General features: G+C 45.4%; 1 long non-coding RNA gene across 1 annotated transcript; it reads left to right on the top strand.

The window, feature by feature from the left end:
* The first annotated feature begins 15527 nt into the window (after positions 1 to 15527).
* LOC310893486 lies at positions 15528 to 19334 on the top strand. Its single transcript, XR_014579009.1, has 2 exons — positions 15528 to 16636; positions 16838 to 19334. It is a non-coding gene; the product is annotated as an uncharacterized lncRNA (long non-coding RNA).
* The last annotated feature ends 1545 nt before the right edge of the window (positions 19335 to 20879 follow it).

Here is a 20879-nt window from a genome sequence, read left to right as displayed (position 1 = left end):
TCTGTGCACTCCGAGTCCCAGATTTATCTCGGAGAACTCAGCCGCCTGCCCGGGGAGGCTGACATTTCTCAAAAAGTTGCTTCAGCTTGTTAAGGAGAGAGGCTGGGCTCTCAGGGGACTGCGCTGCCTGCTTGCTCCGTCTGCAGCTGTGTGCACGAGCGGGGGAACAACCAGGCAGCTAACGAGGGCCCAGGCACAAACAACCCAGAGCCAGGCTGTGGGAGGAGGAGAAGAGACGGTGAATTAGGCACTGGGATTTCAAAGAAACCGAGGAAGAGAGGAAAATGTATATATGAAGCTTTCCGGGCGTTAAGCTGAGGAGAGGAGGATTGGTCAGGAGGGAAAAGTGAACCAGAAATGGCTTAGCTGTAGTTGAGAGTAGGGAACAAAATGATAAACCATAAGTAAATGAAAATAAAAAAATCTTCCTGATTCCCTCAGGAGAAAGGCATTGCCTTTTCTGACCCAGTTCCTGCATCCTTAAAACAGGGAGCTGGAGTGACCGGCCCTGCCGCCGATCCTGCATTCGTGGCCTTGGATTTCCAGCAGAACAAGCCTCTCCCCGTGCCAAAGGCGCCTCGGCTTTATGGTTTTTCAGTGTTACACTTTGCAGCACCGGCAGGTTTGCAGCCAAATCCTTCTTCTGTAGAGCTAGCCTGACGCTGCGTGTGGCTGGCCGCCCGGCAGGCAGATACGACATCCAGGAGCAACCTTGTCCGTGCCACCACTGATGGGGTGAAGCGATGCAGTTAACTGCTCCCGAGGGTACTCGCAGCGAGATACAGGCTTCTCTGGCCGTGGAAATCATGGCCCAGAGCATGGTATGTATTCTTAAAGTCTGATCTTCCGGAAACTCCACGGGGGACTTTGAAGATTTTCGTTGCAGTCCTGACTTCTCGCTGATGCAGAATGATCTTTTGGACACGTTCGACCCGTGGGGACCAAAGATGCTACTGGTCTGACTCTTCGGGCTGGTTTCTCTTTTGGGATGTCATGGAGAAATGCTGGGGATATATTTCACTGTGTGAATTGGCACCTGTTTTGACAGGCAGGTTTTGCAGAAAAAGTAAAGAATAGAGCAGTTTTCTAGATTTCCTGGCTCCCTCGTTCCACCTCTGACCTCTCCGGCAGCTCCTAGGAATACAGGCATGCCTGCTCGGGGACAGTCCAAAAATCTGTTGAGCCCAGCATCACGCCTCCAATAGTGGCCAAAAGCTGTTCCCCGGGAATGGGATGAAAACAGATAAAATGTTTCTTGGTACTTCCCCAGATTAGTTTCCAAATTTCTGACAATTTGTTAGGGAATTCCTGACCCAGAAAAAAAAATGTTGTTTTTAACAGCACACAAAAACTTTCTGTTTCACTAATTTGTCCAGTCTTTCCTTGAGACCATGTCAGGGTTTAACCTCTATTATTTTCCGTGGTAAGGAGCTGCACAACTTGAGCATATTTTGTTAAAAATACCTTCTTTTGTCTGCTTTGAGTGTGCTACTTACTAGTTAGCCTCTGTAATGGATGAAACATTACACAGGCATTCCTTAGTCATCCTTCCCATGCTACTCATGACTGCACAAAGCTCTGTGATTTTTCCCCTCTTTCATCTCTTTTCCAGGTTGAAGGCAGAGCATCTTTCTCTTCTTGCCACCAAACAGCAGCACCTAACATGACAAGTTTAATCTTTTTCAAGCCCACCCAAAGACCAGCACGTCTGCTTTCTGCTGGATATCCTCTGTGTGAGAGCATAGACAAGAAGAGTCTGGTGAGAAGAGGCTCAGGACAGGAGCTCTGCATTCATTCCTTCGCTTGCCACGAGCCACCCGGGTGCCTGAGCTCTATGCCCCTGGATGTGCATTGCCTGGGGACGTGTCTTGGCTCCTCACTTGTGCAATGATGGTGTAAACATTTCCCTGAGCTCCCAGGCTCTGCAGAGGTTGTGAACACTAGCATACACAAGCCAACTGACTAACACTATTGTAAGAGACCAGTCTTCATCCAACAATTGATAAATCTTTGATAAAACTCAGCTGCACACTTACCACCTGTACCCCTCTATCCTAAAATTATTATTTAAATGATAGTTTGAACAGAATTCTTCCCCCAGGTCTTGTGACTGTATTCCTATCCCACTTATCCACAATGCAGTTCTCAGAATTAGAGCTTTTTGTTTACTTGGGATACTTTTTATAAATTAACCGTTGATTACTTAATGACGTAAAGTTTCTGCATCATCAGTAGAATGCTTGCAGAATTGTATTTCCTTTTGCGTCATGCAGAAAAGAAGTCGGATCTGTAGCTGTGCTGTCCTAAACAAGAACAATACCATCAGTGTCGAGCTTGAGCCAGGGAGAAACTTGCACAAGTAATCCAAAATCGGTGACCAGGGTGCTACGAGAACCCAGGCAGGCCAGCCAAGCTTCTGCACTGAAGACAGTAAAACTAAGATGGGGATACGACGTTCATAAAAATCACCTCTTTGTGATACTTGGAGAACTTGATTTCATGTCTGTATTTATGCTCTTAATGCTAATGTGAGCTAGAACATTGTTATTACATATGCTTGACCATATCAAAATGGTAGATAATTAGTTTCAGTTACGTAGAATATCTGAGGGATGTTTAATTTATTAGATTTTTAATTGGTCTCTGTGTGTAATGGGCTAGAAAAAAAGGTAAGAAATGAGGCTGTATAATTCATCTGAAAAAAATCCTTTTTCCTCCCCTCATTCCTTCCTTTTCAACTGTTGAGATTTCTTTTTGTTATTTATAACTTATTTAATTATCTGCTTTGGAATAATTTTTAGTGGATACTTGCCAGTTTACTAATATTCACTGCCCACTACCTGATGGTGTCAAAAACATACCATCTGTTCACTTGTGCCTTCCAAAGTCTCTGAAGTAGCTAGCTGACTCAAGCTGCAGGTGGTAGGATTGCTCAAAGTACATAATCTCCAAACTTTTTAATAACAAAACTTTTCTTTCATGTCTGCTTTTTAAAACTACATTCACGACTTGATTAAGGCTTTCTCAGCCACCCTTCTGCTGTATGCAAACCTACCTCCACCACAAACACACCTGGTACTTCTGTACTAAAGAAGACTAGTGCCCTACTTTCACCTTTCTTTTCTTTTTTCTTTTCTTTTTTCTTTTCTTTTCTTTTCTTTTCTTTTCTTTTCTTTTCTTTTCTTTTCTTTTCTTTTCTTTTCTTTTCTTTTCTTTTCTTTTCTTTTCTTTTCTTTTCTTTTCTTTTCTTTTCTTTTCTTCTCTTCTCTTCTCTTCTCTTCTCTTCTCTTCTCTTCTCTTCTCTTCTCTTCTCTTCTCTTCTCTTCTCTTCTCTTCTCTTCTCTTCTCTTCTCTTCTCTTCTCTTCTCTTCTCTTCTCTTCTCTTCTCTTCTCTTCTCTTTTCAGTGTCTCTTTTTTCTGTTACACACACCACCACATTTCCCTCCAGGAAGGATTTCTCAGCATTTTTGCTGTGCTTGGGCCAAGATTATGTGTCCCAGCGCCTGGTCACATTTCTCTTAATATCCTACTCAATTCCATAGTGGTGACCACCACTTGTTTGGTATTTTTGAGAGACACGAACACTGCTCCTCTTTGCCTGGACCCCTGCACCAGCATCGCTATTTCAAAGCTGGATCCCCCCGGCCTTTGCATCTCTTTTCCCCTCTTCCCCTCTCCCTCCTCCTTCCCCTACCAGGTTCTCTCCTGCCTGGAAGCCAGAGAGAAATCCGTGGCATTTATGTGCGTAGGTCTTCTGCATGGACATACGGGGTGTAACGGGCTGTGGGCCGGGCAGAGCTGGCACTTACCAGGTGGAGATGAAAGTCGGGGGGGGCACTGGGTGCATTTACATGTACAGGTAGACTGGGCCCTGCAAATAAGATCTAACCTAAAAATTAATTGATAACTGTAACAGTTCCTAAGTTTAATTAAGTTTATCTAGTTGCTAAGTTTAAGTTAAAGCTTGAGACGGTGGAATTTCTGTGGGGGAGCTGGGAGCAAAGCAAGCAGCTGAAAAATGTGTAGCCTGAAAACATTTACTGTTCACTGATGCCCTTGGCTTTATGACTATCCTTATCTGTCTAGCTGTAAACTTTTGCAGAATCAGCTTTGTGATCAGCACTTTTTTATTAGAAATCTTAGAATCTTAGATTTCTTAGGATCACCTGGGAGTTTCCCAGTCACCCCGGGAGATGACCTGTTATGTTACCTTGGACGAGCTCCCAGGGGTGCTGGGTACCTAACTCACGTTGCAGGACTCAGGCATGGTAAAGGACCCTGTAAAACACAAACTTGGTTCATCCTTCTGCCAAATTAGGACTGGGAGAGTGGATCTGGAAGCTGGGAACCCTGGCTCAGCCTGCTGCTTGTACAGGACAATCACTAATAAATTAATCCCCATTAAAACATCTTAAATTAAGAACTATCAATAGGTTAAAAGGCTAATAATACAATAAAAACATATGCTTTTAAAAGGGAAAATAGTTCAGTGTTTTTGGTGGGAGAGTGGCTATCTCTACAGGCTTTTACTTAAACTCCATGAAACGCCCAGCGTTACTTCGGCCACGGAAGATTAATTTCAGTGCCATTATCAAACGTAACCCTTGAGGAATTAATTGCATTTATATCTCATATCTAGGTTCTATTTATATAATCAAGCAATCTGGAACAGATAAGCTCCTTCTTGAGAAACCTCTGCTGCTCAACAGCATTTGACTTTGCCTCAGACAGGTTACGGCCCCCTGGGACCTGAGGAGCTCACTAAAACGCCATTTGTAATGCAGCATGACAAATCCCGGAGCCAGGGCGATAATCTCCAAGAACTCTGTGCAAATAGTCCCTCTGTCTCCGCAAAAGTGATTAATGGGCTCTGCAGAATCAGCATACAGCCCTCTGTATTAATTACTTCAGAGGCCTGCTACATGCAAACCCCAAAGCCCTGCAGGGAGCCTCGGTCTGAAGCACCGAGCTGCTTCCCAAATGTGGGGTTGCAGCTCGGCTCCCCGGGGGACTTCATGTCCCCAAGCCAGGACTGATGGGCCGGTGGATGGATGGGAAAATGTAAGAGGAGCCTGGTTTTCACATGAGGATGGGGAGGACGTTCAGGTGGGGACCGGGAGCTGGAGGGAAAGGGATGGTCCAGAAGGGAGCGTGGTTTGCAGTATTCCCTCTGTCTCTGCCATAACTGACATGATTTAAAATGCATACGCCCTCTGTAAATCATTGCAGCTCTACTGCAACGAGTGAAACTATGCCAATTTATCTCCAGGGAAGATCTAAGCCTAAATGTTTTACAGAGAGGGAAAGGAGATGCGGAGAGAAGTATGCATTTATCTTACCAGTACGTTCTCTGGGCCTCATCCAAGGGGAAAATTTCTACGTCTTGTCTCAGGACCTTTAAATCCCGGCTGTGGGACATTGGTTAGAGGCCCCATGGAAAAGTCTTAATGAATTTACCATGGATTTTTTTTTTTTTAATTCATTAAAAATATGTTGAATCCAGTAAAGCACACCAGTCTGCCTGCGTATTTTTCACTTGTCCCGTAGAAGTCCATGGCAGGGAGATCGCTGCCTGCCCAGCCCTCAGGAGTTACCGGGTGGTGGCACAACCCCGCCTGCTCTGCCAGATAGGATGCGTTTATGCGCTGCAGTCTTAGCTCCCAGTCATTACACAGTAAAAAATATTTCAGCTGGAATAAATCATTTGGCCGTTCCGACTGTTCTGCATGGCCTGGTGACCACACGGAGCTTCCCTGCAGTGAGACAGGGATTGTACTGATTACCCGTGGTGCTGCATCAGGTGTGGGGCCACCTCGACCAGGAGAGGTCTGTCCCTCTCCCCTGTCACGCCGTGTGATGGGGATGATGGGCCGCAGCAAAGGAGGGCCCCGATTCCCTACCCTGCATTACGCACAAGGAAATAAAGGCAGAAATATCTTTTCCGTGTGAGGGAAAAAAAAAAAATGCATGCTGTGCTTATCGTAGTGTCCTAATGAATTCCTAAGGACCACATTTGTCTGATGGTCACCCTCTAGACTGAAACAATACATCAGAATGGATAAACATAGGAAAAGATACCCACCTGGCCACTTTGCCGCTAGCTGTGTAGTAACAGAAAGATTTTTTGAGCATTGGGAAATCCATAGAACAATTTTTCACTTGTTCATAGCACCCACTCATTAAGCATTAAACCTGATTTCCTAAGGCACTGATCTAAGTGAGAGTTAGAAACTCAAAAAATTCACACATCACCCATAAATGGGTAGGAAATGTCTTGCAATTCATCTGCCAGTATCTTCAAGCATCAAAGCATCTTTAAAAATCTGGTTCTCAAAACTTCACTGGTGAAGCCTGATCTGAATTTCCACAGATAAAAGCTCAGTTTTCCTTGTACTACTTTGTCTTGAAAGGAGTGTTTGGAAAATAGCACAGCATTTAGTTTTGCAGGGTATTCTCCCCCGAAATTGCCTGGATAAAGGCAGTGCAGCAAGAAAGCCGCAGCCACACCAAGGAGGCTGTGGTCTCTCTTCTGAGAAGCAAGACAGCTTGGAGTTAAAGGGACTTTAAGTAAAACAAGCAACAACACAGAATAATTATTCCAATCTCTCCCGAATTCTTTTCGCTTAGTTGGCTGATTAGCGGGTAGGGAGCAGTGGCACTTGGTCCAAAAGGTCTGGAGGGAGGATGCGCCGCGCCATCCGCACAAGGGGCTCTCTGTCTGCCAGGAGCGCTCTGGTGGACGTTTTATTCTGGCATAACAAATTCCGAGTAATTTATGTTGAGTTGTGGATGTACTCAAAAGCAAAGCGTCTTTAATCTCAAAGTAACTTTTCCATTGCAGAGCTACCCAAGTGGAGCAATTAGTGCAGGATCTGTTTACCTCTGCGCTGGGGCAGCCTCCCCGCAGGGCAGGCGGGTTGGACGAGCACCGCTTGGCCTTCTGCTGGTGGGAATAAGTGCCCGGGGAGTGGAAAGAGCTGTTGGTCCGGGGGAGGCAGGCTCCTCTTCGTATCCCTTCTTCTCCAGCTCATGGAAGGAGTCTTGATTCTTTTCCGAGAAGTTTCTAGCCGTTGTGCTGCTCGGAGAGAGCAGTTAACCCGTAACTGCTAGCAGCAGCCAAGCATGAAGAGGAACCACTGAGAACCTCCTAAATTGCATTTCCTTAAAATGAAACAGGATGGGATTACCACGTCTCCTTGGCATGGGCCTCAAACCAAAATGATTCTTCACTGGCTAAATGATTTCGTGCGCTGGTTAGACTGCAGCCTGCAGCCCTAGATGGGAAGGAAGCTGGCGTTTCCTTGAGTTTTGTCTCTTGTCTCCAGAGAGCTTGAAACAGGGCTAGCACCACGCGATTTCTCGCATTGCCAGCCTCCTGCTCCAGTCTGATTACCTGCTGCATTAATGTAGCAATGCCATGGTTTGAATCCATTGGTTTATTGATTTAGCCCTAATTGGAAGCCTGATGTAATCACTGCGTTGTTCCATTTTTAATTAAATTAGCCGAATTGTAGCAGGTTAACCCTTGCTGCCTGAAGAGTGTATACTCCCTTGCTTATTGTTTTCAATAAAATCCATTTAAGCGAAATCCACCACAGCAGTTTATTCTGTCAGACTGCACCACGGGTCAGAAACCCAAGTGCACATGTAATTTAAAATAAGGTATTTGCAGGCCTCTTGGTTCTTCCCTCAGATTAGTGTGAATCCCTCACATAATACTTGGAGAGTGAAAGCAGCACAGAAGGGAGCATGGAAAACAAAGCTGAAGGGGAAAAAAAAAAAAAAAAAAAAAAGACCTGTTTTCTCATACTGCTTATTTTTTCCAGAAACACACTGTTGAATCATGTAATTATTTCTAACTTAACTACTTACAGATTGAAAATGTTCAGAAATATGATTTAGGCATGGACAAAATAACTGTTCTTACTGGTAGATGGATTTCCAGGTATCAGACTATTCAGTAGGGTGGCTTAAAATAGTGGTCATAGTTCATACTTCTACAGTACCTTACAGTCTGCTTTGCGTTCTGTCATTTTTGATAAGGAAATAGCCCATTTAGTGTACCGAAATTTCAGCTGCAAGCCTCTGGTGTGGAGAGTAATCATACATTTTTAGGGCATTTTCCATTCTGGCTATCTGGTGCTATTACTGAACTTTTCAACAAGTTGCCCATGCTTTTTGCAGTGTGATCATCCCTTTTATATCTTTCCCAGCAAGCTTTACATTAGCTGTTGTTCACAGAAATCTCCAGTACCGAACACAGTGGCGCAAAGCAAGGCTGCACAGTCCAGGACCTCTGTTCTTATTGTCCCCACATCTTAAACAGAGAGCTCCTACACTTGCCGTGTGCCTCCTGGCACTGCCAGAAAGGTGCTGTCCTTTTTCCATTTCCCTTGCCCTACTGGTATTATATTTACGTCTGGTCTTCTTGCTTGGATGAACCGGAGACAAAACAAGTCACCATAGTCTGAATATGTGAATCTGCAGATTAAAAGCACGGTGAGATTGTTCACAAATTTTATTTTCTTATTTAAACAATGCATACAAAGAAGGGGGATAACGAGTGTCTTGGCTGCCTAGAAAAAGTAGGCTGTCTGTAAAGGAAAAGATGGGTAAGAAAGCACCAGAAATTACCAGAATGTTGCTGCAGCTCACTTTCAGTCTCCAAAACTACAAGCAAGAAAACGAACTGCAACTCAACAACTTGTAAAAGAAACTGGGTCATTGACTGCAAGGAGCCTGAAGCTGCTCTAATGGAATCATTCCCTCAAATGGGTGTAAACAGCTGGGAGAGGAAAACAGCTGGTAGAAATACTAGAGATCCCAGAGCCTGGGATAAATTGCTCACCAAAGTAATAGAAACTGCAGAAAAAAAAAATGTCAAATTTGCTCAGGTTTCAAGGAGAAAAGACAGCTGCTGACCACACTGGTGCAAAGGACAGGGTGGCTGCCAAGAAAAGGCAAAGGTTATGAGCCATGAAACGTCTACGGCGTCAGCAAAACAGATCCTCTCCTCTCAGCAGCTCGCACTGGGAATTTTGCCACTGCTGGGAGCTCGAAAAACGCTGGTGTCTGAGCGTTTACCCATGCTGATCCTGCACGGCCACGCAGAAGGGATCCTCCACCAGCAGCAGGGCTGCTCACTGCAGGGCCTTGCTGGTGGTGCTGGGACGTGCTGGGAACTGGTGGGATCCGCACTGGGACCGTGCTGGGACAAGGGGTGGCAGGAAGGGAGCTGGATTTGCTCCCCCCGTGGCTTGGTTTGCCAGAAGCTGGCGCGGCAGGCTTTTGTTTTCCTGTGTTCGGCGTGTTATACTGTCAATATTTGAGCTAACTTTTGATGCAGAACAAGTCCATCTGCTCTCTGCTAACGGGAGTATTTCATTTATCGTCACGCTTTTCCCCAGTTTTCAAACGTACGCTGCTGAAAGAGCTCAGAGGTAATCCCGTGCATCTTGTGAGTGGGACAGAGCAAACAGAAAGGCCACAGCTCTGCTAGCTCACCCACTCATCCCGTTGTAAATCTGTGCTTTCCTGATAAAGTGCTTTACAAACTAATATTATACACCCAAAAGATTAAGCTTTTGCAAAGAAGGAAGCAGCTGGGCCGCAGCTCGGTGTGCAGCGCGTGAGTGGCAACTGGAAAAAAGCCTGTTTAATGTCAAATACAATGGGATCTTTGCAGCGTCTGGTAGGAGATGCTTATTTTAAGTCTTATACAATGGACCTTCCTTCCTCTGGTCACACACCCAGTAAACTGGGCGATCCTTAACCTCCCGTGTCTCCCATAAGAGAGGAGGAGGCTGGATCGACTCAGCCACGAAAAGTGTGATTCCAGAGAGTCCCCGCGGCTTCGATTCAGAGCTCAGATCAATAAGGCATCCCTGTGCCTCCGAATAAAGGCTTGTAAATACGTACTCGCCGCCTGATTCTCTTTGTGATACGGCCAGGGGGTATGTCTCAACAAGTGATAATTGGAAAACAACCACATGTGCGAAATCACCTTCTTTCAGCAAGGAGACGGCCAAAAATAGAACCGAGCAGATCACAGCCCAAGGCGCTCCGGGATCTTTCCACATGAATGAGAGCGAGTGGAAATGAAATGGCAAGACCAGAGCTGACGGCAGGCTGCCTGCCTGCGAGATGTGACCCGCAAATGGATTTTAAAACGTTCCCAACTACTATCGCAATTCAGGCTGCCTGTCCCTGTTACCTGCGGACATTTTAGAGGGAAAGGGGTAGCTTTTTCCTGGCTCCCTCTCAGTAGGTGTGAGGCATCCCCAAACTCCTTGGCTTGGTCCGTGCTATCTGCCGTGCATCTTTCTGCGCTAAGCACCCCACTTCCAAGCTCAGCAAATCATTTCAGGAATAACGAAACATTTCCATCAGATGGGAGTGCTGAGCCAGCCCCGGCTTGGTGCTGGGAGGCAGGGTCTGATGGGTGGGCTGGAGCCTGAGCAGGAGGATGGGAGCGGGATGGCTTTCAAGAAGGAAGCAGGGTATTTAAGAGCAGGAGACCCAACCCCAGCCCATTCGGCCCCATACCCTGCTTCCAAGCACAGCCAGGGCTGATCAGAAGACATCTGGAGTGCGGGATTCGAGGACAGGCTTCTGGTAGGTGCCCTCCTTGCCTCCTTCACCCCGTCAAATATCTTGAGAGGAGAATGACTGAGAACCTTGTAACTGGGCATGGAAACAGCTGGCAGACAGCTAGAAGAGGACAGCAACACAGCAGAGAGCCCTTAAGGAAACAAGGTAACAGACTGGTGGTCAGTACTGAGCTGCCATGCTCGCCTGGCAGCTGATCTTGCCCCTCAACCATAGAATCACAGAATCATTAGGGTTGGAAAAGCCCTCCAAGATCCTCTGGTCCAACCATCCCCCTACCACCAATGCCACCCACTGAACCATGTCCCCAGGCACCACGTCCAACCTTTCCTTGAACACCCCCAGGGACGGTGACTCCACCACCTCCCTGGGCAACCCGTCCCAATGCCTGACTGCTCTTTCTGAGAAGAAATGTCTCTTCATTTCCTACCTGAACCTCCCCCGACGCAACTTGAGGCCATTCCCTCTGGTCCTATCACTGGTTACCTGTGAGAAGAGGCCGACCCCCAGCTCCCCACACCTTCCTTTCAGCAAGATCTTTGCCCATGTCTCCCACCTATCTTGTTCAATCTACCAAAAATAAAGAATCTGCCTTCCCTCTCTGGACTGCTGTTGCAGTTGCTCCAATCATTTGTGTTTCTTGTTCCGTTTCGGGGGAAGGAGGAACCTCTACGTGCTCCTGCTTCCAGGAGCAGTCATGGCATGGGTCATGGGTCAGGAGGAGGCCCTGGTTTGGACTCCCCCAGCCCTTGCCAGCTAAGACAAAAGGGCAGCACGTGAGTTAGCTGACCAATTTGGCACGTGGCTGTGTAGTGATAATGTCTGAATGCTAGCTGCATTTTCTCAGCATAAGAAGCGTCCATCAGTTCCCTTAATCCGGACAAAACAGCTTTTTATTTTCTCACAGTGTCACTTGCTGGTCTTGTTGCGAACTACTGTGTCTATAAACTTCCTTTCAAGAGGAACATTGGATGCTGTCTCGGATGGATATCAGGGTTAAATTACCAAGCCTTCTCTGGCACAGGGAGGAATAAGGAGCGCGTGAAACCCCGAGCGAGTGGGCAGCCACACCACCATTTCTGCTCCTTCCAGCACCAGAGGTGAGTGAGAGAGAGCAGTGGCACGCAGCCAGCTCCCAGGGGACACGGCCCCAGGGTGTCCCCTGGGGAGCCCAGCTCCGCGGTGTCAAAGCCCAGGGTGAAGCACTGGCTTCACTGAGATCCAAAGGGAAATTTCCTCTCCCTTCAGTGCGGCTGGCATTTCAGCTCATTTCTGTTTCACGTGACAAGACATCGCACTTCTCCATTTGTTCCATGGTCTGAGTTTAATAAAGGAAAATAAAAAATAAAAAATAAAATACAAAATAAAAAATAAAAAGAAATAGAGGAAGACAGAGCAACAGCCGAGGAGGCTAGGAGATCTGAAATGAGAAACTCCCATGGAGATGGGGTATTAGGAAGACAATAGGTAAGAGCTGCATGATGAATTTATCACCAGGCTGTTATTTTTTTACAGAGTTGTGTCATCCATCACAAGGGTGTTTCCTCTAAATGAGTGAAGTATATGGCAAGCTCATCTTACAGTTACAGGCATGGAGAGGAGTAAAATACCTTGTCCTAATTTTCGCAAGAACTTTCTGAATTTCCTAAGAATGCAATGAGACTTTTTTTTTTTTTTTTTTTTCTGCAGGAGCATTGTGCTGTAGGAACATTTTTCCCCGCTTTATAATAACCCTGCTGTGAAGGTGGGACATCAGTTGGATTCATTGTACTTCATTTATCAGGTTTGCAATGATACACAGAAGATATCCCTCGAGGGATAGGAAGTTCTGATACTCACAGAAATAAAATTTAATATCTACTTTGCTGGTGTAATGGAAAATTTTATTACTTTCAGAAATATATTTCAAGCTGGGAGACAAAGGTTTTAGGCAGATCTTTTGGAGAAAATTGTGTTTTATTGAAAATGGATATAAAAGTAGATTAAGCCTCTTCCCATACACTAATGCAACATTCTTTGGGCTGCTTGAAGAAGTCTGGCCAGCTGGTGAAAAATCTGAGCTTGTATAACTGACAGTCAGGTTTATCAGGAGACATCCTACAGGTAAGCTCAATATTTACATTAAAGCATCCTGAACCCTGGGAAGTGTCTGTAACACCAGACAAAAGAAAATAAAACTAAACAATTAGAAAATCCCTTGTAACTGAAAAAAAAAGAAATGCATATGACAGACATCTGGGCAAACACTCAAACGCTGGAAAATAATGTAGCAGCGGTAACGTCAGCAGACAGAGTGGAGCTGGCGTCTTGGATACATAATCACAGTCTTGTCTTCTGCTCTTCTGGCAACACCTCGATAGTTATTTAGGACTTGATACCGCTGCCTGAAAGTTGGTTAATGTCTCAGACCAAAATGTCAGCCACTGGTGTTAATGTTCTTCTTACTTGGCAGTAGGCTTGTAAAGCAGAGGGCAGAACATGCTTAGATGGGACTCTTGCCACCAAGAGTAGTCTGAGATTCCCGTCTCAGCATCACAAAGGGATACAAAGGTGGATATGCAGCAGAACCCTGTGGTGGACTGTAACTGGCACCACTGGTAGGCAGGCTGGCCGCCCTGGGGTAGTGACAAAGCCTGTCAGACCTGCCCCAGCCTCCAGTAACAGGTCGGGAAATGACAGCTTCCAGGAAAAGAAAATCATTTCTTTCTGAAGGATATAGGGGAAGTTGTTAGCCTGGTGCCATAAAGGAAACAAAAAGGAGAAAAGAGAAATTAAAAAAAAAAAATGAAAAGAAAAAAAAAGCAGGAAAAAGGGAAAGGGAAAGGGAAAGGGAAAGGGAAAGGGAAAGGGAAAGGGAAAGGGAAAGGGAAAGGGAAAGGGAAAGGGAAAGGGAAAGGGAAAGGAAGAACCTATGAAGCTCCTTGGCTATAGGTAACCTGTTGTTCCTCCCCAAAATTCTCCTGAACAACCCTTTTTTGCCACTTGCTCCCAATGCCTACCTATATGAACTCCTCTGTACAATTCTGCCAAACCCCGGTGTGTGTCAGCAACACCGCCCTTGTCTCCACCCTTCAGGTGCATCCCACACTTGATGCACCGACAGCATGAACTGCTCCCTGCATGGGAGGTCTCCCACAGCAGCTGCCTTGCAGTGAGCCCTCTTCCTTCCTGATGCTTCTCTTAGGACCTTGGCACCCACCAGCTTCTCCCATACGTCCTGGAGCTCCAGCCACTGGGGGGTTTCTTGTATCAGGGAACAGGCCCTGCATGCACCCAGATAAGCAAGCACCACTCGTGTACGCTTTCAACTTGATGGACAATCTGAGCAGATTCTGAAAAAGTGGGACGTCATTTGTATGCTGCTTCCACTGCATCTACAGGAGAAAACTAGAAATAAAGTGATTTATATGGGGAAAATGCAGGAGGGAACACTTCTGTGCTATTGGAACTGAATTTGTGATGCTTTGCTAAGCTGAGCATTGCTGTTGATAGCAGATCTGTGCCAGAAGTGCCCTGGGACGGGAATTTATGGTAGTGGAGAGAGAGCGACTGCCAGAAAGGGTGGGAAAAACAGTCCTCCAAGGATTTTCTTGTAAAGAACATTCCCTGCTGGGCGGTTTCCTAACTGGAGAATTTTAAATGAGATTTTAAATTCTCTGTCTAGGTTATTTAGCTTTTATTGGTTGTTTTAGCAGTTGAAGAGTCTGGGTGACTCCCTTTGCTAGCTGTGATTATCTCCAGGGCAGCTTTTTGGCCTTTCCTGGGAGGTTCTGCCCCAGCGCCGACCTTCAGCCACCTCCTGACCCCCCCTGACACCTCCCCTTGCTCAGGAGCAGTCCTTCTCTGGCCCACCTGGCTGTAAATGCCACCCTGAGAACCACAGCTCCTTCAGGAACAAGCTGGTTGCTTTCACCACCAGTGGCTGCTCAAACACTTTTGGAGTATGCGGATGACCTTGGCCTTTGGGATTTCAAACGAAGGCTCCAAAACAAGCTGGTTAACCTAAATCCGAGTCAAGAAGGAAGCGGGCAATTCCTTTCAAAACCCCGCCATGTATCTAAGCTATGTGGGAGCACTCTTAAGATGTGGTCTGGTTCTAACCAGCAGGATGAATGGGCCCACAAAGACTTTTCTGCCTAGAAGACCGCTCAGATTTGAGGGGAGAGGGCGAAGGGAATAGAAAGAGTCTCAAAATCTGTTTTCCATACAGCTAAACTTCTCCATGGCAAAGAAAGCATATGGTATGAATGCAGAAACTCATTAGCGCAGACCTTTGGGAGACACCACGATTAAACAAAACAGAGCCAGATGAACATTTGAGAGAAACAACAAATTGCCAGTGCTGGAGAAAAATAACTGAGCGCCAAATGACTACAGTTGCAGACTCATGAAAAGAATATTTAGGAATGTGATTTCTGAGAAAGAAAATTTCTGAGGAAGGTTTCTGATCTGCGAGACCAATCCAGGCACAGAAGGAATAGGTTAGGTGTCTCAGTGGCAATGGGGGCTGATATTTGGGCTGACAGCAGGTAGCTGATCACTTTTTTCTATGGACAGTCTCTGTTTCATACTACCTTAAATATTTCAAGAAGTTAAGATCCTTCCATGGATCACTTAGACTCTTGGTTCTTCTTTTACACTGGGGTCCTCTGAAATTAAAACAGCAGCACAGAAATGCCATGAAGACAAGTTCCCTTCTCCTTCCAGGAGGAAATACAGAGTTGTGATGGAAGATAAATACGTGACCTCATCCACAACCTTCAGTCAGCAGGAAATTAACTCCTTTAAATCTTCGTTTCTTGGCCTTTTGCCCACCATTGCTTGGCTTTCATCAAGCGCTCATACCTGCCAGACTATATTGTGCTTCGAAACCATAAGCCTGAAAAAAAAAAATCATCTAATTTAGCTGATTGGGAAAAAACAAAGCAAAACAAAAAAAAACAAACAACAAAAAAAAACCAACACCATAGGAATTGTAGTTTGCAAGGGGTTCGTTTAAATACTAGCTACTTCAGCTACATTTAACTGAGACCTAGAAGCTCCTTATAGGAGGACATTTTCAACATGCTGACTATGTATTGTACTGGTGACTTGTCAAATTATGAGCCGATTAGTTATGCAAGCAAACTTCATAAACGTAACGCCTCATTGCTACCTGTACTTTTTGGTTAAATTGGATTTCTCTACCCTGTTTAGAGCAGAATGATTTTGGACAGCATTAATTGGAAGCTGAAGTTTTCAAACAATAGTCATTTTTTTTTGTGACAGGATGGTCCAATGACCTTAAAACCCTATTTTTTGTTTTAAATATCAGTACCTAATTCACTGTGACATTTTAAGCTACCTCTTTGCATATAAAACCTGGTGCTGACTTAATACCTGTTCACTGTAATAGCTGGAGGACATCTGTGTGATGTGCAGATTAAATTGACTGGCATCCTGCTTGAAAGTTGTGTTGTTTTCACGTTCCTACTACAAAGCATAAAGATTTTTTTTTTTATTTTTTTTTTCCCCCTTCTCCACAGGCCTTGTCCTGGTGCTTCATTCTAAGTCTTAGCCAAGTGACAAAGACCTGACTGAGCACCACTGACCTGGGTACAAGGACCCCAGCCTCCCTGTGAGGCTCCCGGTGAGACAGCACTCTTTGCACCTCATTCCTCACTTCTGCCTCTGGCAGGTGAAGGGGAAGAGAGTATTGGCTTCCCTCTGCAGCTGCGAGGTGCTTGAGCTGACGAGACATAGCAGTGAAATGGCAGGGTACACACCTTCATCACCTTCGTGGCGTTCTTCACATGAGCTTCCCCCTGGTTAGCCATGACCTGGCTTTCCAGCAGGACAGGCTGGGAAATGCTTCTGTGGGAGAGGAATACCAGTGGGCATTTTGTGTTCCTGGTGAATTGCCAAGTGCAGTTCACAGAGGAGTATTTCCACATGTCCTTGCATAGTGCTTACCAAGAAAAATGTCAGTTCTTATGGAGCAGGCAAACTACTGGTCCACGGCTGTAAGGGAGCTCTTAGCAGCTCACTGGTAAGTACCAAACTTGTTAACTAAAACCAGACATTAATACAAAAATGGAAGCGCCATGTGTAGTAGGTAGGAGCATGTAATCACCAGGATCTAAAGAGTTGCCTCCTTTTTCTTTCTAGTATGGTAAATATGTTTTGATTGGGGTTTTCCACTGATGAAGCCTTATTTGCTCGTGAGGTAAAGGTGTGGTTTGCTTTCCAGTGCAGAATGATTTTCCTGGGAGGGAGCACATGGAGCCTTGGTTCCAGAAACCTGGTCCTTTGAGAGAAAAAGTCTTGGACCTAACATTAAGCAGGAAACTCGCTGTTACAGCTGAAAAACTGGGCCTCAGGGACCACAGCAACAGAGGGAGGCTTTGAGGAAAGAACACAGAGACAATACACATTCATGTTTGCACCTGTGAGTCTTTTGAACAGGGGGGGAGCTTTGTCACATCCTTGTCCCAGGCCCTGGGAATAACGTTCAGGTAGGTGTTGTGGCTACAGAAGCAGCCACACTGCAGGCCCTGGCCTTCCTCCTGCTGAATTCGTGATGAAAACCCGCAGTCCTCTCACTTTCAGACTAGCCCCAGGGCTTCAGAGTCCTACAGCTCATCTATATGTACGCTAGATGTGGTACCTGCTGTATTTCCTGAGGAGTTAATGATCCGCACCTCACACCGACCCAGAAGGGCCTTTCCATGACAGAACCCATGCTGACTGAGTCATAACAACAAAGCCTGCCGTAACGGCAAAACAACTTTGGGTAGGGATACGTGCGTACCTATCTAGCCAGATCTAAAGCTCCCATCTGAGGCAGGCTCAGCCGCCTTCCCCCGGGCTCTGCGTGTTGGGAGCAATCTGCATCTCCCGGCGAGGGAACAGCTCTTGGCAGCCAGGACGGGGCCTGCTGGCTCCCGGGACAAGCCGCACCAAAACTTCCTCCGCAGTCGTGCACCAGAGGTTGAGCTGCTTGCTCAGCTGCGTCTCATCAAGGGAAGCTCTTCGGTAATCATTAAGAACTGTCTAACGTCTGCAGAGCTCTGATGATCCTATCTCTGCTGCCAAAGAGACAACACAAACGAGACAGGGGGATGGCAGCCGCTCCAGCACGGAGTAACCAGGAATGGGTTAAGCATTCCCGAGACATTCCTCTCACATGCAGCAGGTATGCTGCTGTTCTTGGGTCTGATTTTAAACTTTTTTTTAAATAACAGGGCTCCCTCTTCAGCTCTGTACATAGCCACCGTGTAATTCCAGAGTCGGTGGCGAAGGCGACAGAGATCCCAGCCCCAATTCACACCGCAGGGAGCTGACTGCCACAATTAACCAACTGGAACCACTTCTGACAGATGTGAAGATGAAACTTAGCACTGGAAGCACCCGGTGTCTTCCGCACTTATTTCAGTCTTGAGAAATGATCGAGAAAACCTGCAGCTTGTGTTGCTAAGTAGCTGCCACCATAACAAATCTTCTCGTGCCTTTTCTGGCTCATTGCTGCCTCCCTCAGCTTCATCAAGGCTATCTACAAGTTTGCATTCACACGATTACAGAACTCAAAATCAGGTATTTATTTTATTTTCCGGATCTCTCATCGGTTATTTGACCAGTCAAAGAAACATTCCTATGCTAAGCATTGAATTTGGCTTTTGTATCCAAATGCTAAGCTACTTCTATTTTTTTTTTTTTCTCTCACAACATTGACTGTGGTTTCTCATTCCTTAAACATCAGCATTTCTTTTGTTTTGGAGATTAGTCCTCTAGTCAAGGAACATGAGAAGCAGTTTAATTTGTACAATAACAGATTTAGCTGAACTTTTCTGTAAAAATGCTCAGCAAGGGAATGGTTTGTGCTATCCCTATCCCTTCGTTTCAGAGTCAGCAATCCACTGTGATGTGTAATCCACACTGCCTGTAAAGTGCACGTTGATTCTAATTCTGGCTTACTCTGAATTAATGAGGACTGGATATATTAACTTTTATGAAATGAATAGGAAGCTAGTGCAGACATATTCTCTGGCACAGGTCAGACTTGAACTCTGTCATAGAAATATCTGATTTGAAGGAGAACATTCAACTTTTGCCTCGAAAATGCGGAATATTAATAGTCGTCCGCAAGTTGATGAAAAACATGCCAATACACCAGTTTTGGCCAGTGCTAGGACTCCTGAATTCAAACAGCATTATTATGAATAATTTTCTTAAACTAATACAACACACATGTAAAGTTGGCACACTCATCTAAAAAAGCAGTCCTCATCCCTTCCCTTCTCTATTCTCCTGCCTGGTGCTTCTTGTGTTATGCTGGCACAAGTTTTTGTAAGGCTGCCCAGTGAACAGGATGTAGGAATTGATCCAGCTGGAAAAAATAAATAAATTTGGTGGGTTTTACCCTGAATCGTTTCCCACCATCCCCAAACTTAGATAACTAGTACAAATAATTGCCAGCAGTACCTAGGCATTGCAAGACAGGGAAGGGGAAAGCATTCCAAGAAGGAAGCAGAATAGTTTAATTTAGAGAGGAGTCCATTACATAAAGAACGCTACTGGCTTCAAACCCCCATCTGCTCAAGATGAATGTTAAGTGTCAGGAGCAAATTCAGTGTTTCTCATTGCATGCATTCTTGATCAATGTCAAACAACATTTATAAACATCCATGATTAAAGGTCAACCACATAGTCCTCAATTATTCAGCCTAAGTTTCAGGATACATTATGATGTTCAATATTTTTATTGAAAACAAAAGTTGGGCAAGCAAGAAAAGGGGGGATGGGGCGGGGGGAAGAACATGTAGAGACCTAGCTCATGACAGCCAAACTACTTCTTGTATCCTTCCTGGCTGCTGGGAAATAGCTGGGGCCAAATGAAATTGGAGGGTGTGTTCTCCCAGAAAGTTTCTGGCACTTCACTTATAACACATTAACTTTAGCATTTGGCTAATACAAATATTTTCTCCTAGTTGCGTTTTTGGACTTTTTTGGACTGTGTGCATAAACTGTTTTGAACTAAAACAAAAGTAAAAACAGCTCCTGTGAGAATAGCAAGGGAAAACTTTCCTTTTCTCTAGTTCCTGTTCTTGCCTTTCTGGTGGCTTCATTAGACTTTTGGAGTTTAGTAAGAAACGGAGAGAACCATCTTTTGCTCTCTATAGGTACCTTAGGCTGTAGCGAGGTGGGGGTTGGTCTATTCTCCCACGCGCCTGGTGACAGGATAAGGGGGAATGGGCTAAAGTTGTGCCAGGGGAGGTTTAGGTTGGATATTAGGAAAAACTTTACTGAAAGGGTTGTTAGGCATTGGAATGGGCTGCCCAGGGAAGTGGTTGAGTCACCATCCCTGGAGGTCTTTAAAAGACGTTTAGATGTAGCCCTTAGTGATATGGTTTAGTGGAGGACTTGTTAGTGTTAGGTCAGAGGTTGGACTGGGTGATCTTGGAGGTCTCTTCCAACCTAGACGATTCTGTGATCCTTTTCCCCTTGAGATGGGACAATCAATTTCCTGGTCCTTCAGTTTTCCAACATACACTACAGAAATTCACAGTGTATAACCTACCCATTTTTTTCCCATGTTGAATAAAAGAACTGTTGAAAAGCACAAGCAAGAACATCATATGAACCTGAGGAATTAGGCACCACAAGGAGTGAACGCTTGAGAGGTTTCCAAATAGACTTACCAAAACCCCTGCTCCCTCTCCCCCCCCCCCCCCCCAGGTCATTTCATGTACCGCCACACAGACACATCTGTGGCAATGGGATGACAACAGGGAGTGGACAATAACCTTCTGAATTTTGACTTTATTTGCAGGTGGAGTATGTTAACTCAAAAGACAATCTAGTGAGCACTTAAAAAAGATGTTAAAACTTGCCTCATGTCCTGCCAATTATCAAGTCCTCTATACATATCCTTCCCAGAAAGAAAGGGCTATTTAACCCTACAGATAACATTCCCTGCCTGGCTTCCTTCCCTCCACCCCAGCTAGAGTGATAGCAGAGCTCCCCCAAGGTGCAGTTGGAGCAGTATGTCTTCAAGGTAGTCAGACACACAGGGAGAGAATTAATTTCACAGCTGAATCCGCTTACAGGAATGCTTTCCTCAGATTTACTAACTGCTTTCCCTTTCACCCACCAAGGACGAACAATTTGGAAAGCAGTGCATGGATGGTAATCAGTGATGTAAATACTTCAGATTTGAAGACAGAACAAACCTGCTGCTGATGATGATTGAGCAGTAACAGATTCACAGCAGTTTCTTCCCCTCACTGGTGTAG

This window comes from Anser anser, assembly GCF_964211835.1.
Source record: "Anser anser genome assembly, chromosome: 2".
In the NCBI taxonomy this organism is placed as follows: Eukaryota; Metazoa; Chordata; class Aves; order Anseriformes; family Anatidae; genus Anser; species Anser anser.
This window is presented reverse-complemented; position numbering and strand designations above follow the sequence as displayed.